The sequence below is a fragment of the Carcharhinus amblyrhynchos genome, chromosome 25 (assembly GCF_965287045.1).
Source record: "Carcharhinus amblyrhynchos chromosome 25, sCarAmb.v2.hapA, whole genome shotgun sequence".
Taxonomy (NCBI): domain Eukaryota; kingdom Metazoa; phylum Chordata; class Chondrichthyes; order Carcharhiniformes; family Carcharhinidae; genus Carcharhinus; species Carcharhinus amblyrhynchos.
This window is the reverse complement of record NC_137348.1, coordinates 4,433,996-4,450,671: the sequence shown is the minus strand read 5'-3', so window position 1 is coordinate 4,450,671 and position 16,676 is coordinate 4,433,996. Positions and strand designations below refer to the sequence as shown.

Here is a 16,676-nt window from a genome sequence, read left to right as displayed (position 1 = left end):
CCCGGGATGCATCAGTTAGAGGGATTAGTGGGTAAATATATAGGGATATGGGGGTAGGGCCTGGGTGGGATTGTGATGGTGCAGACTGGATGGGCCAAATGGCGGCTTCCTGCACTGTAGGATTCTATGGTTATTCCTGTTTTTTTTCCTCATACCTTTTTAAATTTTTCTTTTGCAAGTACATAATGCTGGTCATATGAATGACGGACTGTAACTGGGTATAGCCATTGAGTAATCTATCCTAACTGGGACTTCACTGGAGCTGAGCTAATGTTCTCTACCTCCTAGAATAGTTAGGGTTTTAATCCCATTCACTTGGCCCGTGCTTGCTGGAGTCAATAGGGCTGTGATTCCATTCACTCACACTGTCGTCTTTTTGAGATTTGTGCTGCATTTTCAGCTTTAGTCTGAACTCACATTATCCAAGCAGACTGGAATATGCCTTATATTCAAGCTTTATCCGTATGTTTTGAGGAGATAAATGTTTTCTTGCCACTGGCAGTCAAAGTGCAGCTTGTCAATGTATTCCTCAGCAACAAGGGCAGCCTTCAAAACTTTTGTCGACCCCTGGGCTGCCGGATTTAGAAACCTCCTGCCAAATCTATGAATGTGAAAAGTAGCAGTGTAGAGACTGGCACTCCCCTTCTAGATATCTTTGGGGTTGAGCTTCATCATAGAATCCTATAATGCAGGAGGAGGCCATTTGGCCCATCAAGTCTGCACTGACCATTCTAAGGGGATGGTCCGGGGACATTTGGCTTTTACAATTTATGCAATGCCCCAGTATTTTAGGGAGTCACAGAGGTTTACAGAATGGAAACAGGCCTTTCAGCCCAACTTGTCCATGCTGCCCTTTTTAATCACTAAGCTAGTCTCAATTGTCCATGTTTGGCTCATATCCCTCTATAACCATCTGACCCATGTAACTGCCTAAATGCTTTTTAAAAGGCAACATTGTACACGCCGCCTCTACTACCTTTGGCAACTTGTTCCAGACACTCATCACCCTCTGAAAACATTGCGCCTCTGGACCTTTTTGTATCCTTGAACAAGGTGCTGGAACTAATCCAATTATGAGAAATATCTGGATGCTGCTGAAGAGGCACATTTTTCCTTAACTGAGGAGCCAGCCTGGCAAGGTGATCCTCTCATAACCAAGTTCTTTGTCTGCTCACTGCACGTGCACCCAAGCTGTCTCTGTATTGGATGAGGGATGCCCCATGACTGATCCAGAGAGGTAGTCACTTCCAGTCCTCTGAGTGCTCCCCTAATCCTGACCTCTTGTGCATCCCCGACTTTCCTTGCTGCACCTTTGGCAATCCTGCCTTCAGCTGCCTGGGCCCTGAGCTCTGAAATTCCGCCCCAAAACCTCAACACCTCTCTTCCTCCTTTAAACTCTTTAAAACCTATCTCTCTGACCAAGCTTATGATTCTTTTTACCAACATCTCCATATGTGATCAGTTTCAAAATTTGTTCGATAATTGCACCTGTGAAGCGCTATGGGACATTTTGCCATGTTAAAGGTGCTATGTAAGTATAAGTTGTTTTTGTGGGGCTGGAGGGAAGTGAATTCCTCTTGTATTGGGCCAAATTGTTGTAAATTTGATTATCTGAAACTTGTCTTTGATCAGCTAGATGGATGTGGCATAATGTTTTGTACAGACATGACTCTTTTTTAATTATTTCACAGGACGTGGGCATCACTGGCTAGGCCAGGATTTGTTTCTCATCCTTAATTGCCCTTGAGAAAGTGGTGGTGAACTGCCGCCTTGAACCACTGCAATCCATGTGGTGTAGGTACACCTACAGTGCTGTTAGGGAGGGTTCCAGGATTTTGACTCTGAAAAAATTGAGTTTATAATGGAAGACCTGGCCAAAATCCTCAAAGGGCTGGAAAATGGTGGTGACTGGACATCATATAATCACTAATATTGTGTAATCATAGAACCATACAGTGCAGAAGAGGCCCTTCAGCTCATTGAGTCTGCATCAATACATTAGAAACACCTGAATTCCCACCTAATCCCATCTGCCAGCACTTGCCCTGAATGTTGTGATATACCAAGTGCTCATCCAGATATCTTTTAAAGGATGTGAGGTAACTGCTTCTACCATCCTCCCAGGCAATTTGCTTGTTGCAAACATTCGTATTTTCCCCACTGCCAGGCTTTGCTGCCCTTCACACATAAATATGAGTTCTGTCTGTTTCAGTGTTGACCATGGTTGTGCGATTCGGGCAACGAGGAGACGAGGGAACATTTAGGAGTTGTGTGTGCCAGCACAGGCATTGGATATTGGATGTGAGAAGTGGTGCAATTCCTTAGACATATACAGAGACAAATCTCGAGCATAGGGAATTGAATGTCTCAGTCCGCGCAGTTGAATGTCTTGCATGATTAATCAGGTTTCAGTGTCCCAGCATTGATGGGCTGTGAACAATAGCTGTGTGGTGTTGAGTGCTGAATGGTCTCTCTCACACACACACACACACAGACACCACCAACCCCCCTCATTTATACATTCACAGCCACCTGAAATATCTGTTACTCTTTGTTTGCAGAATGCTGGGAGGTAAGTGCTGATCTTCATAATGTTGAACAGATTTGTTTGTGTGTTTTAGAGTTCTGCTCTTGGACAGCTGTTTCTAAAGCTGTTGACTGATAAACAGCGTCGGGGTGGAGAATTGCCGCGTGCACTGAAGATGTTCTGATGGTTACATTTCATTTCACACTCTGTGTTCCTGTGAATGTGTGTCATTTTGGGCCATCCTTTTGCAAACCAATATTTTAGTGTCCACATTGAATGTGTTTTTGCAGAATACTTAAAATCATTTGGCGGAGGCGTAGCTGATTTCTGTAGTTCTTATAAACTCTATAACATCAAATGAGGAAATGTTTGTTTAGCATGCATCACAGCGCACTAAATACACTGCCTTGTGAAATGGCTTTGGTTTTGTTGGGGCCCATGTTGCAGCTGTCACTGTTCCCAATAAGCTCTGCAAGAAGATTCCTGTGTGCCTCATCCCAGTTTTTCAAATTATGAAAGGAGCTTCGAAATAAGGCCATACTCACTCCACCCTGTCTCCCCTCAACCTCACTGCTCCCCCCCTCCCTCACCACCCCCCAACTCCCACAAATCCCCAGCTACTATATGTCCCCCTATGCACCCCATCCTCTGCCCAAGCCTTCCAAGCCCGCATGTCCCCTTTCCGTTTGAGTCCTAGCCCACACTCTGCTGTACATGTTCCCTGACCCTGTTCCCTTCCCTCTCCCCGTGTACTCCTCACCCGCCATCTGAATTTGGCATTTGAACTTTTTCATTCTGTTTTTTTGTCAAGACAGTGAGTGAATACCAGGCACTGGTGGTTGAGCTGTCCTGTTTAATTTGGCCACAGAATTTTCCTCAGGACTCATCAAAAATTTGTCTCTAAGTGGTCACAGAATTCCACCTGATGCAGGAGATTATTTTTCACTTTAGGTATCCAGATCACCAACTACCAGTCGTAGTCCCCTCCATGCTGATGCAATGGTTAAGAAAGCCCACCAACACCTCGACTTTCTCAGGAAGCTAAGTAAATTTGGCCTGTCCACTATGACTTAGTTACAATCAGAAAGAATGCTTTCTACTGTGGATCACAGCTTGGTATGGCTCCTGCTCTGCCCAAGACCACAAGAAATTTGAAAGGGTCGTGAATGAAACCCAGTCCATCATGCAAATCAGCCTTCCATCCGTTGACTCTGCCTGCACTTTCCACTGGCTCACAAAAACAGCCAGCAAAATCAAGGACTCCATGCACCCTGGACATTCTCTCTTTCACCTTCTTCCATAAGGAAAAAGATACAGAAGTCTGAGACCATGTACCAACTGACTCAACAGTTTCTTCCCTGCTGCTATCAGACTTTTGAACAGAGCTACCTCATATTAATCTGATCTTTCTCTACACCCTAGCTATGGGTGCACTCTCTCCTTTCCTTCTCTATGAATGGTATGCTTTGTCTGTATAGTGCACAAGAAACAATACTTTCCATTGTGACAATAATAAATCAAATCAAATCAGTATCTTGCCAAGCACGATCATGAACCAATCCAGTGGAAGTCCATGGTGGCTAATGCCATTTTAGAGCATGGGACCTGGAGGAGGAGGCCATACCCAGAGCATCGAGATTATGGAGCTCACAATCACATGGAGAGGTTGAGGCAAATGGCATAGATGCAATTAAGGGAAATTAGGTAGACAATGAGGGAGAAAGGAATAGAAGGAAATGCTGAGAGGGTGAGATGAAGGTTTGGGAGGAGGCTCCTTGGATCATAAACATTAACATAGATGAGGTCTGACAAAGAATTTTCACAGTTCTACATCAAACACAGATTTCTAGGTAGTACATTAAGACTATCTTCATTGCAGCACATTGGATGGAAATCAAAATGTCTTCCAAGGTATGTGTGTGTCAAATCTGAGCTGGTGGCTGAGTGTGCCTCCTGTATTGTCATCTTGCTCTTCCTCCACTGGCCAGGTCACATCTCTGGAGTATCTGAAAGGAAAAAGGGACATATGTAAGTTTGTCCAGTGGGGAAAGTAGGAAGTACCTTGAGGAGTCCGTGGACCATGTCTACGTTCTGTGTTATAGATTGCACACCCTTTTTGGTTTTCTCAAACACCTTTTACTGATGTTTTGTTTGCACTTCAGTCCCACGCTCCTGATCTGCGGGGAGGGGTGCGTTGTGACGCCGACCTCCTCGTGAACCTGCTGCTGGGCTTGGCGCAACGCGCCATCAACAGGTCCAGGCAGTGGGTGATCGACGGGGCCGTCCGTCCCGACTGCCTGCCCCTCTACCGTGGCTACGTTCGCAGCCAGGTGCCTGTCCCTGGAGAGGGAGCACGCGGTGTCCGCGGGTGCAGTCAACGCCTTCTGTGCCCGCTGGGCACCGCAGGAGCTGGTGTGTGTTATAGACCCCCTCAATCACATTTTGATTTAATGTTTTAAGTTTCCTTTGGACTTTGAGTTCTGTTCGGGCCGTCTCCCCCCCCCCCGCTTCCTTTTTGGGGGGCTGCCCCTCTTAATTTGTCCCTAAGTTAATTTGAGTTAGTTTTGCTCGTTTGGCAAACAAGAGCTACATGCTGACACCATCTGCAGCTTCTAAGCCAGAAGAAACAGTGGGGTCGGGAGGAAGTGGGTTGTGAGCACGATCATTAGATATGAAGATACGGTCACTGACCACAGCCTCAGCAATGGCCAGCACCATATAAACCAAGGAGTTTAGAACATGCAGAAATGCCTCTCCCCCTCCTGTAAGTTTCTGCCACCCCTGGTTGTGCACCACCTCACCCAACAAGCGAGACAGAAGCATGTCAATGAGTGTCATGCAAATGTTGGAGTGTTGTGGCTGTCATGATTGAATAGATGACACAGTGTGTGCAAGCTCTGATGTTGAATGTGAGGCTTGCAACAATGTGAAGTTTTTTATTCGGTCACGGAATGTGGGCATCACTGGATAGGCCAAGATTTATTGCGCATCCCTAATTGTCCATGAGAAGGTGATGGTGAGCTGCTTTCATGAATTGCTGCAGTCTCTGTGGTGTAGGGATACACACAATGCTGTTGAGGAGGGAGTTCCTGGATTTTGACCCAGCGACAGTGAAAGGACAGCGATATATTTCCAAGTTGGGATAATGAGTGACTTGGAGGGGAACTTTCAGCTGCATGCATCTGCGCCCTTTACCATCTAGATGGTAATGTTCTTGGGTTTGGAAGGTGCCGTCCAAGGAGCCTGGATAAATTCCTGTCATGCAGTATGTGAGGGTGAGATGAAGTATAGTTAGATAGGAGTCCTGATTGAGATTATCAGTACTCCAGTTGGGCTGGGTGAATGAAGCAGTAGTTGAGACTCATGAGGCAGTTGCTGAGATATTTACTGACCTTGACCATTTGTGTTAAGTCATTAAACATCTAGTAACACATTTGTGTTTTTGGGGCTGTGCTCTCTGCTCCCATTGCTTTATTGGTATGTTTCTGGCGTGCCTCCTGCACCCACACAATACAACACATCGCTCTTTGCTTCTCCTCCACCATGACTCCAGTGCAGCGTTAGAAAACCTTTGCGACCTCTGATAATCAATTGTTATTCTTTGTTGCATAGCTCTATTCCAAATATTAGCACTGACAGCAGCCCCAGTGCACCTGCCCTTTGTGTTAAGGGTTACCTTTAAGAAGTGCAGCTAGCTTTAAACACAGTCAGCAAATAACATTTTTTCTCCCTGTTGATAAACGTAGCCAATCAGCAGCACAGCTTGAGCTGGTTGTACGCAATCAAGATAATGAGCAGGCAACTGTGTAAGTTCTGGTCACCCTATTGTAGAAAAGATATTATTAAACTAGAAAGAGTGCAGAAAAGATTTTCTAGGATGCTACCAGGACTTGATGGTTTGAATTGTAAGGAGAGGCTGCATAGACTGGGACTTTTTTTCCCTGGGGCGTAGGAGGCTTTGGTGGTTTTGTAGAGGTCTATAAAATAATGAGGGGCATAGATCAGCTAGATAGTTAATATCTTTTCTCAAAGGCAGGGGAGGGCTTGGGTTTAAGGTGAGAGGGGAGAGATACAAAAGTGTCCAGAGGGGCAGTTTTTCCATGCAGAGGGTGGTGAGTGTCTGGAACAAGCTGCCAGAGATATTAGTAGAGGCAGGTACAATTTTGTCTTTTAAAAAGCATTTAGACAGTTACATGGGTAAGATGGCTATAGAGGGATATGGGCCAAAGGTGGGCAATTGGGATTAGCTTACTGATTTAAAACAAAGGGCGGCATAGACAAGTTGGGCCAAAGGGTCTGTTTTCATGCTGCAAACCTGTATGACTCTATAATAGAAAGATGGCATGTTGCCTGCATTACATTGGTTTACGGTAGTGTGACCCAGTTTAGCCCTGTGGAATCTCGTCAGCACTCTTAGCTTTAACCTAATAACCTTGTGGCAATTTGCAAGTTTGGCAAAAATGTCATGCTCAATTAGGTTCCTTCATTTTTCAGATTCCTAATGAATGTATGTGAATATGGCATGAGTGTCATCAATGACATTGCTTGCTTGTGTTCTATGGATCTTTCAGATCCATGTGGTTTGGAAACTGGTGGGTGCCCTTGGTTCAGCCAAGAGATCTTCTATTAAGCCCGCATCAAACTTGTTGATCCTATGAACGAATACAATATAATACCAATATAGTGCATTGGTGGACATTAATTCACCTGTACTCCTGTATATGGAATCATAGAGCCCTGCAGTGCAGGAGGTGGCCATTCAACTTAGAGTCTGCACCGACTCCAAGACAGAGCATCTTACCCAGTCCTTCTCCCCTCTCTATCCCCATATCTCGATACATTTACTGTGGCTAATCCATCTAACCTACACATCTTGGGACACTAAGGGGAAATTTACCATGGCTAATCCACCTATGAGCAAGCAATTGACCTTTTGTTAATTTGTCATTTTTTTAAATTGGTTAAACTCAGATGGGAATATAAGAGCAAGCTGAAATTGTGATAATTGGATTGGAGATGTATGAGACCAAATGGGTTGCCCTGTGACTTCAAGTTTATAAATGTATAGACTAGGCTGTTGTTCTAACTTTCACCACTTGGCTGTCTAAGTTCCAACAAACTTGACTGGCAAGCCTTCTAACAACATCCGAAGAGCTGCTTTTATTTAACTCAAAAATAATGTAGATGCTGGAACTCTGAAATAAAAACAGAGAACTTAACAGGTCTGGCAGCATCTGTGGAGAAAGAAAATGTTTACAGTCTAAGCCGCCTCTTCAGAGTGTTTAGTTTACATGTCAGCCATTGCTCAGTGGATGGCACTCGCCCCTGAGTTAGAAGGTTGTAAGTTCAAGTCCTATTCCAGAGAGTTCAGCCCAATTTAATATCTGTGCTAACTTTCCAGTAGATAAGGTAGATAGGCTAGGCGAATGGGCCAGGAACTGGCAAATGGAATTTAATGTTGGCAAGTGCGAGGTGATCCACTTTGGTAGGAATAATGGTAGGAAGGACTATTACTTACATGGCAAAAAACTGCAGCAGGCGACGGTGCAGAGGGACCTCGGGGTCCTTGTGCATGAGTCGCAAAAACCCAGCCTGCAGGTGCAGCAGGTGGTCAGGAAGGTGAATGGGATGCTGGCCTTCATAGCAAGGGGGATTGAATATAAAAGTAGGGAGGTCTAGCTGCGGCTGTATAGGGCATTGGTGAGGCCGCAGCTGGAGTACTGTGTGCAGTTTTGGTCGCCGCACTTATGCAAGGATATTTTGGCCTTGGAGGGAGTGCAGAGGAGGTTTACTAGGCTGATGCCGGAGTTGAGGGGGTTGAGCTATGAGGAGAGGCTGAATAAACTAGGCTTGTACTCGTTAGAGTTTAGAAGAATGAGGGGAGATCTCATTGAGACATATAAGATGATGAATGGGATGGATAGGATAGAGGTGGAGAGACTCTTCCCGCTCAGAAAGGACAGTAGGACGAGGGGGCACAGCCTCAAGATAAAGGGGGGGTGGTTTAGAACAGAGTTGAGGAGGAACTTCTTCACTCAAAGGGTGGTGAATCTCTGGAATTCTCTGCCCGTTGAAGTGGTGGAGGCTGCCTCACTAAATATTTTTAAGACGCGGGTTGATGGGTTTTTGATAAGCGAGGGGATTAAGGGTTATGGGGAGAGGGCGGGAATGTGGAACTGAGCCACGACAGATCAGCCATGATCTTATTGAATGGCGGGGCAGGCTCTAAGGGCTAGATGGCCTACTCCTGCTCCTATTTCTTATGTTCTTATGTAAGGTTGCCATTGTCCTGGTAACCATAGGCTGCTCTCCCCTTTGAGGGGGAGAGCTGACTGGTGATTTAACCTGAGGATCACCACACCTTAAGCAAGGGGCAAGGTTGAGAAGGCAGGGCCTTCATGAATAAATTCAGCCAGTATAGAATTGAACCCGCGTTGAACACTCCAGTGCAGTACTCTAAGGAAGAACAGTGCTGTTAGAGGTATCAACTGTTGGATGAGATGCTAAATCGAGGCCCAGACTGTCCTCTCAGCTATACATAAAATATTCTATGATGATCTTTTGTGAAAGAACAGGGAAGTTAACCCCAGTGTGCTACCCAATATCTATCCCTTGATCATCATTAAAAGATAATCTGGTGATTAACGCATTTCTACAGGCGGAAGCTTGCAAATTGACTTCTGCATTTCCTATATTACAGCAATGGCCACAGTACTTAATTGGGTGTAAAGGGTTTGGTACATCTTCAAGTTGTGAAGGGTGCTATATAAATACAAATTCTGGAGGTTGACAGGTATGTTCCCACTCATCTTGTCAAAACCAAGATGGATACTGAGCCAGCTTCTGGAGCATATGGAGGCTACTGAGTGATCCAGTTCCTCCATGCACCAGTATCCCAAACAGCTACACTGCCATTCTTTTGGGGGATACTAGAGATCTTATTAAACCTGGTGGAGCAGCATAGACGAGGTTTTAATATAATCTTTATAATTTCATAGCATGATATTAAATTCACTGAGACAGCATTGTCCCCATTAAACTGATGCACTTTGATTCAGTGGTAGCCCGACTACAAAAAACTGTGGACTTTGGCAATTTGAAATGAAAACAGAAAATGCTGGGAAATGCTCAGGTTTGGCAATACCTGTGCGGAGAGAAACAGAGTTAATACATCAGGTCAATGGCTTTTGATCAGAACCTTTCACCTCTTTCCACACACATGCAAACATATTCCCCCCCCCCCCCCCCCGCCCCGGCAATCCGCCAGACGACCCAACCTGCGTACAAATGGGAGCGTGATTTACTTACCTTTGACTGAGCTGTACTCAATCATAGGCCCAGGCTCAATTGCCATTCCACTGGAGTGGAGCCACTATCAGCTGTGGCTCAGTTGGGTGTTCTCGCCTCTGAATCACAAGGTTCCAGGTTCAAGTTCCACTCCAAAAGTTTTGTACAGAAATCAAAGCTGACATTCCAGGCCAGCACTGAGCGAGTGCTGTACTGCTGGAAGTGCCACCTTTCAAAGGAGACTTTAAAGCAAAGTCCCAACTACCTGCTCGGGTCAATGTCAATGCTCCATGGCACTTTTAAAGAAGAGTAAGGAAGTTACCCCTGCTGTCTTGACATATATTTGTCCCACAATCAACATCACAAAAACAAATGATCTGGTCATTATCACATTGTCATTTGTGATAATATCAATTGGATGCATTGGTGGGCACCAATTCACCTGTGCTGCTGTACAACACAAGCATTTGATCTTGAACTTATCTTTTTTTAAATTGTGTTAAGACCCATGCCAGAAACTCCATGGTGTTTTATAAAGTTAGCCTAGACCCTAAGTTTTACATTTGATTTTGACATTGGTGAGCATAACGTGTTTCACTCCAGTGATTCAAGTGACCCACTAGGGAACTTTTATCAAACAAAGTTTATTTAAGAATGCAGTTAGAATATAATAAAAATTAGCATAACTTTTACTGATTACAAGATTGAAACATGTTTAAAGTTTATTTTATTGGTGTCACAAGTAGGCTTACATTAACACTGAAGTTACTGTGAAAATATCCAAGTCGCCACACTTCAGCGCCTGTCCGGGTACACCAAAGAAGAATTTAGCATGGTCAATGCACCTAACCAGCACGTTTTTCGGACTATGGGAGGAAACTGGAACACCCAAACGAAACCCGTGCAGACTCCGCGCAGTGACCCAAATTGAGAATTGTACCCTGGGAGTGCAGAGGAGGTTTACTAGGCTGATGCCGGAGTTGAGGGGGTTGAGCTATGAGGAGAGGCTGAATAAACTAGGCTTGTACTCGTTAGAGTTTAGAAGAATGAGGGGAGATCTCATTGAGACGTATAAGATGATGAATGGGATGGATAGGATAGAGGTGGAGAGACTGTTCCTGCTCAGAAAGGACAGTAGGACTAGGGGGCACAGCCTCAAGATAAAGGGGGGGGGGGGGGCGGTTTAGAACAGAGTTGAGGAGGAACTTCTTCACTCAAAGGGTGGTGAATCTCTGGAATTCTCTGCCCGTTGAAGTGGTGGAGGCTACCTCGCTAAATATTTTTAAGACGCGGGTTGATGGGTTTTTGATAAGAGAGGGGATTAAGGGTTATGGGGAGAGGGCGGGAATGTGGAACTGAGCCACAACAGATCAGCCATGATCTTATTGAATGGCGGGGCAGGCTCGAAGGGCTAGATGGCCTACTCCTGCTCCTATTTCTTATGTTCTTATGGGTGCAAACCACTCTGCCACCATGCTATGCTTGGCACATATAACTCTTAACAGCTAGCTATCTCTGTTGTTCCAATTTAAAAGCAATATCCCACAGACATGCACCATTCTTAAGAACTAATAAGCAGAAAAGCAAGCATGCTCATGTGATGCCAGTTTTCAGAGGAGGATATCTCAAAACAGCGAAACCTGTAAACTTAGACTCTGTCAGCTGCCGGTCTCCAATTTGAGAGAGGGGTAAAGAGAGACTGCTGTCTCTTAAATAGCACCTAAAGTTGAATATTCTGTGAAAAAGCCCAGCTTCCCTATCACATGATCATATCTACCACACATCCAAATGAAGCCCCACTCTGCAAAATCCCCAGGAAAAACAGCAGAACAGCATTAGTTCAGATTAAAACAAACACTCTAGCCATTAGAAACAATTAGGCTGCTGCAACAACTATGCAGCATACCAGTAGACACTATGCTCTGTTGTAGCCAACAGAGTAAAAAGTCTGACAACACCAGGTTTTAGTCCAACCAATTCGTTGGACTAAAACCTGGTATTGTCAGACTTTTTACTGTGTTTACCCCAGTCCAACGCTGGCACATCCACATCGTAGCCAACAGAGACCAATAATTGGACCAGAAACATTATTGACCCATGTGAACATAAGAACGTAAGAAGTAGGAGCAGGAGTAGGCCATCTAGCCCTTCAAGCCTGCCCTGCCATTCAATAAGATCATGGCTGATCTGAAGTGGATCAGGTCCACTTTCCCGCTTTCTCCCCATAGCCCTTAATTCCCGTGTCCGTCAAAAACCTATCTACCCGTGACTTAAATATATTTAGCGAGGTAGCCTCCACCACGTCAACGGGCAGAGAATTCCAGAGATTCACCACCCTTTGAGTGAAGAAGTTCCTCCTCAACTCTGATCTAAACTGCACCCCCCACCTTATCTTGAGGCTGTGCCCTCTAGTCCTGCTATCCTTTCTAAGCAGGAAGAATCGCTCCACCTCTACCCTATCCATCCCCTTCATTATCTTATATGTCTCTATAAGATCCCCCCTCAGCCTTCTAAACTCCAGCAAGTACAGACCCAGTCTATTTAGTCTCTCTTCATAGTCCAACCCCCTCATCTCCAGTATCAGCCTAGTGAACCTCCTCTGCACTCCCTCCAAGGCCAAAATATCCTTGCGCAAGTGCAGCGACCAAAACTGCACATAGTACTCCAGCTGCGGCCTCACCAGTGCCCTGTACTGTTGCAGCAAGAAGTTGTGGGTCAGTGACATCATTAAACTGGGCCTTTGAGGCAGCTGTCATAAAAGTAACGCATGTTTGCGGACCTGATTGCCCCTCAATGAAGTTTCTAGATTCATTGTGGAGCTGTAATCTATTGAATCTAAATGACTTAATAAATGCTTAACGTGCTGCACCAAATGCCACACTCTGCTTGTTTAATGGCAGGGCTCACATTTTAAAAAATGGGCCAATACCACTTAAGAATTTGGTGCAAGTGTTTTAGGACATTTGTGCAATAATATGGCAGAATTAGTTCTGCCCCGCAGTTTGCTTAGATATTTGAAATACATGCTACAACAGATTCTGCACAAGAACATGGCTCAAACACACTTCTTAAAGGCACAATATCATCAAAATTAGTTAAACTCAGATGATTAAATAGGAGCAAGCTGAAATTGTGATAATTAAATTGGACATACATGTTTGCTGCGTGGCACAGTGGTTAGCACTGCTACCCCACAGCTCCAGGGACTGGAGTTCAATTCCAGTCTTCGGTGACTGTATGGAGTTTGTAGATTCTCCTCATGTCTGTGTGGGTTTTCTCCCAAACACCAAATATATGCAGGTTAGGTGGATTGGCCATGCTAAATTGGCCTCTTAGTGTCTCAAGATGTATAGGTTAACTGGATTAACCATGGAAATGTGTGGGGTTATGGAGATAGGGCCTGGGTAAGATACTCTGTCAGAGTTGGTGCAGATTGATGGACCAAATGGCCTCTTCTGCACTGTAAGGATTCTATGATATTGACTGCTATGTTTCTTACATTACCACAGTGACTGCTCTTCAAAAGAGTTTTGTTGGCTGTGAAGCACCTTGGGACATCCAGTGAGGTGAAAAGCAGTTGCAATAATTGCAGGTCTTTTTTTGAGGGAGTGCTGTGTTGTTGGAGCCTCTGCATGTTCGTGGGACCTTGCTACATGCAGATTGACAGCAATGTTTGCCGATAATAATTGTACAGCCTCTACTAATGTTCAGCAGAAGCAAGGAAGCAGATGAGGGGTTTTATTGCTAGCCTGTTACAGCATAGCACGTGGTCTTCAAGAATTAGGTAGTATGTTTGAGTGTATGGCTTCCTGTTACTTAGAAATGGTTTCCTTATTTGGATGAGCATGGTCTGTTCTTCGTTGGGTAACTGAATGGAGTGAGGTGTTCTGCATTTCTATTGGCCACCTTAAGTTGTTTGAGTCATACTTCCTGCTGCTGCTGCTGATGATGAAATGCATTGACAGCTGTTGTCAAAGCCTGTCCGATTTTACCCCAGCTCCTCAGCCAAAGCATGAAGCACGGTGGTTAGTGGCTTATAAAAGGAAGGAAATAGGTAAACTATTCCAAATAACAGTTCCTTAAAATGTATTTCAAATATCTAAGCACACCGCAGGGCGGAACTAATTCTGCCATATTATTGTACAAATGTCCTAAAACACTTGCACCAAATTCTTAACGGTATTGGCCCATTTTTTGAAATGTGAGCCCTGCCATTAAACTAGCAGAGTGTGGAATTTGGTGCAGCATGTTAAGCATTTATTAACAGTCATTTAGATTCAATAGATTACAGCCCCACAATGAATCTAGAAACTTCAGTAATTGGCAAATCCCAAACAGTATGTGGGACATCACGTCCGCAAACATACGTTAATTTATGACAGCTGCCTCAAAGGTCCAGTTTAATGACAGTCACTGACCCACATGGGTCAGTAATGTTTCTGGTTCAATTATTGGTCTCTGTTGGCTAATGTTGGCAGAAGATAGTACAATTAGCCCCATGGTTCAGGGAAGATGAAAAATCAGTTTTTATTTGAAATCCTCTTACCTCAATAGGCATGTGTAGGGGCATTAAGTTACAGTGGAATCAAGTTCAGTTGTGATGCCATAAATGGTAGATTTGATTTATTATTGTCACATGTATTAACATACAGTGAAAAGTATTGTCTCTTGTGTGCTATACAGACAAAGCATACCATTCACAGAGAAGGAAAGGAGAGAGTGCAGAATGTAGTGTTACAGTCATAGCTACTGTATAGAGAAAGGTCGACTTAATGCAAGGTAAATCCATTCAAAAGTCTGACAGCAGCAGGGAAGAAACTGTTCTTGAGTGGGTTAGTATCTTTTTCCTGACAGAAGAAGATGGAAAAGAGAATGTCCGGGGTGTGTGGTTGCTTTTCCAAGGCAGCGGGAAGTGTAGACAGAGTCAGTGGATGGGAGACTTCCTAGAAACACAGATATGAGTCAGGTCATGCACAGGAGAGCATCTGAGGTGGGAGAGTTGAACACTGTTGAGGAGTTTGTTTTTTCAGTAAAGTTCTGAATTGGGTGGGGAACAGGAAGACAATGTGGGCAGGAAGAATCCCAAATGAATTATGTGGGAACTGAAGTGTGCATCTGTGAACTGTTCAACTGTGGAAGCATCACAGCTGGCTGATCCTGACTCATCTTCATGTGCATTTTATAGCCATGGTCACTGAATAGCAATCAAAAGCAGCAATCTTTTTTCGCCGCTCACAGCCAGATACACTCATCAACTGTAGCATCTCAGAACTGTCCCAGCAAAGTTCAGCTAACTCAAACAAGACCTGTGATCAAACTAGGTGCTTCCTGCTCCTTAAGGCTCCATGCAAGATGTAATTACACGATACATGAAGAAGCAGTCGTTTTAATTTAAGGCTACTTGGAATGTGTATGGTTCATAATTGTACAGCTGTTGAAACTTGCTTTCAGTCTTTGGAGAAATTGCTCTGAAGGCTACAGGTGATTCACAATGTCTTAGTACAAAAATTACTTTGAATAATTTTAATTAAGCAGTGTAAATAACATAGTTGAATAGGAATCTAGTTTGAAAGGTACATCATTTAAATTAAGCACTTTGTGAACTAATTGTAGACCATGTAAAACCACCCATTTTATATAAAAATGTCAGTCAATCTCCCATGCCTTTGGATGTGGAAATGAAGGTCAGATATAGTCTTCAGACAAAGTAGGGCATAATTGAGTAGAGTAGGCCTATATTCCTTGGAATTTGAGAGATTGAGAGGTGATCACATTGAAATGTATGAAACTTTTAGGGGGCTTAACAGATTAAACTTTGAGAGACTGTTGCCCCAGGCTGCTTAGTCTGGAACTAAGTTTCAGAATAAAGGGTGAGGCATTTGGAGCTGAGGAGAAATTTCCTCCTTAACAGCACTGTGGGTCAACCCACAGCACATGGACTGCAGTGATTCAAGAAGGCAGCTCACCACCACCTTCTCATAATTGTACGAGGAGATGGTCTAGTGGTATCGCTAGACTATTAATCCAAAAACTCAGATAATGTTCTGGGTTCGAGTCCTACCACGGCAGATCGTGGCATTTGAATTCAGTAAAAAATATCTGGAATTAAGAATCTACTGATCACCGTGAAGTCATTGCCGATTGTTGTAAAAACCCTTCTGGTTCACAAATGTCCTTTAGGAAAAGAAATCTGCCTTCTTTACCCAGTCTGCCTACAAGTAACTCCAGAGCCACAGGAATGTGGTTGACTCTCAACTGCCCTCCAAGGGCAACTGGAGATGGGCAATAAATTCTGGCCCAGCCAGCAACGCCCATGTCCCACGGATAAATTTTTTTAAAAATCAGAGGATTGTAAATCTTTGGAATGCTATACCCCAGAGAACTGGGAATAGTCATTTATTGAGTATATTTGAGATTGAAATCAGTAGATTTTTTGGATAATACGGGAATTGAGGGATATAATGATAGGACTGGGATGTGAAGTTAAGGTGGAAAGTCAGCCACGATCTTGTTAAATGGCAGGGCAGGTTCTGGGGTCTACAGAACACTCTAGAGCTTGTTTCTGAACAGATTAAATCAATTTTAATATTACATCCCTTTTAATATTTTGTTCGGAATTCCTATGGGTGTGTTTACAATGAAAATCTCTCATATAAATTTGTCACTTTGTAATTACAGCTTTCCACCAGCTGTGGTGCTATAGGGGTCCCATGGGGAGAAGTGTGGGATTGTATCCTGATAATTTCCATAACAGAAAGAATTTATCATCAACAGTGACAGAAAATGTATGCAAATGAGAGCTTAATAATTTTGATGTTACAAAGTCGGTCTCAAAAATGAGAAAATGATTTCTGAAATTGGA

The 16,676-nt window shown here is 44.0% G+C and overlaps 1 protein-coding gene across 1 annotated transcript in view; it reads left to right on the top strand.

Moving 5' to 3' along the window:
* abl1 (abl oncogene 1, non-receptor tyrosine kinase) overlaps window positions 1-16,676 on the top strand; it is a 180,898-nt gene that overhangs the window by 62,622 nt on the left and 101,600 nt on the right. The gene's annotated exons all lie outside the window — the stretch shown is intronic.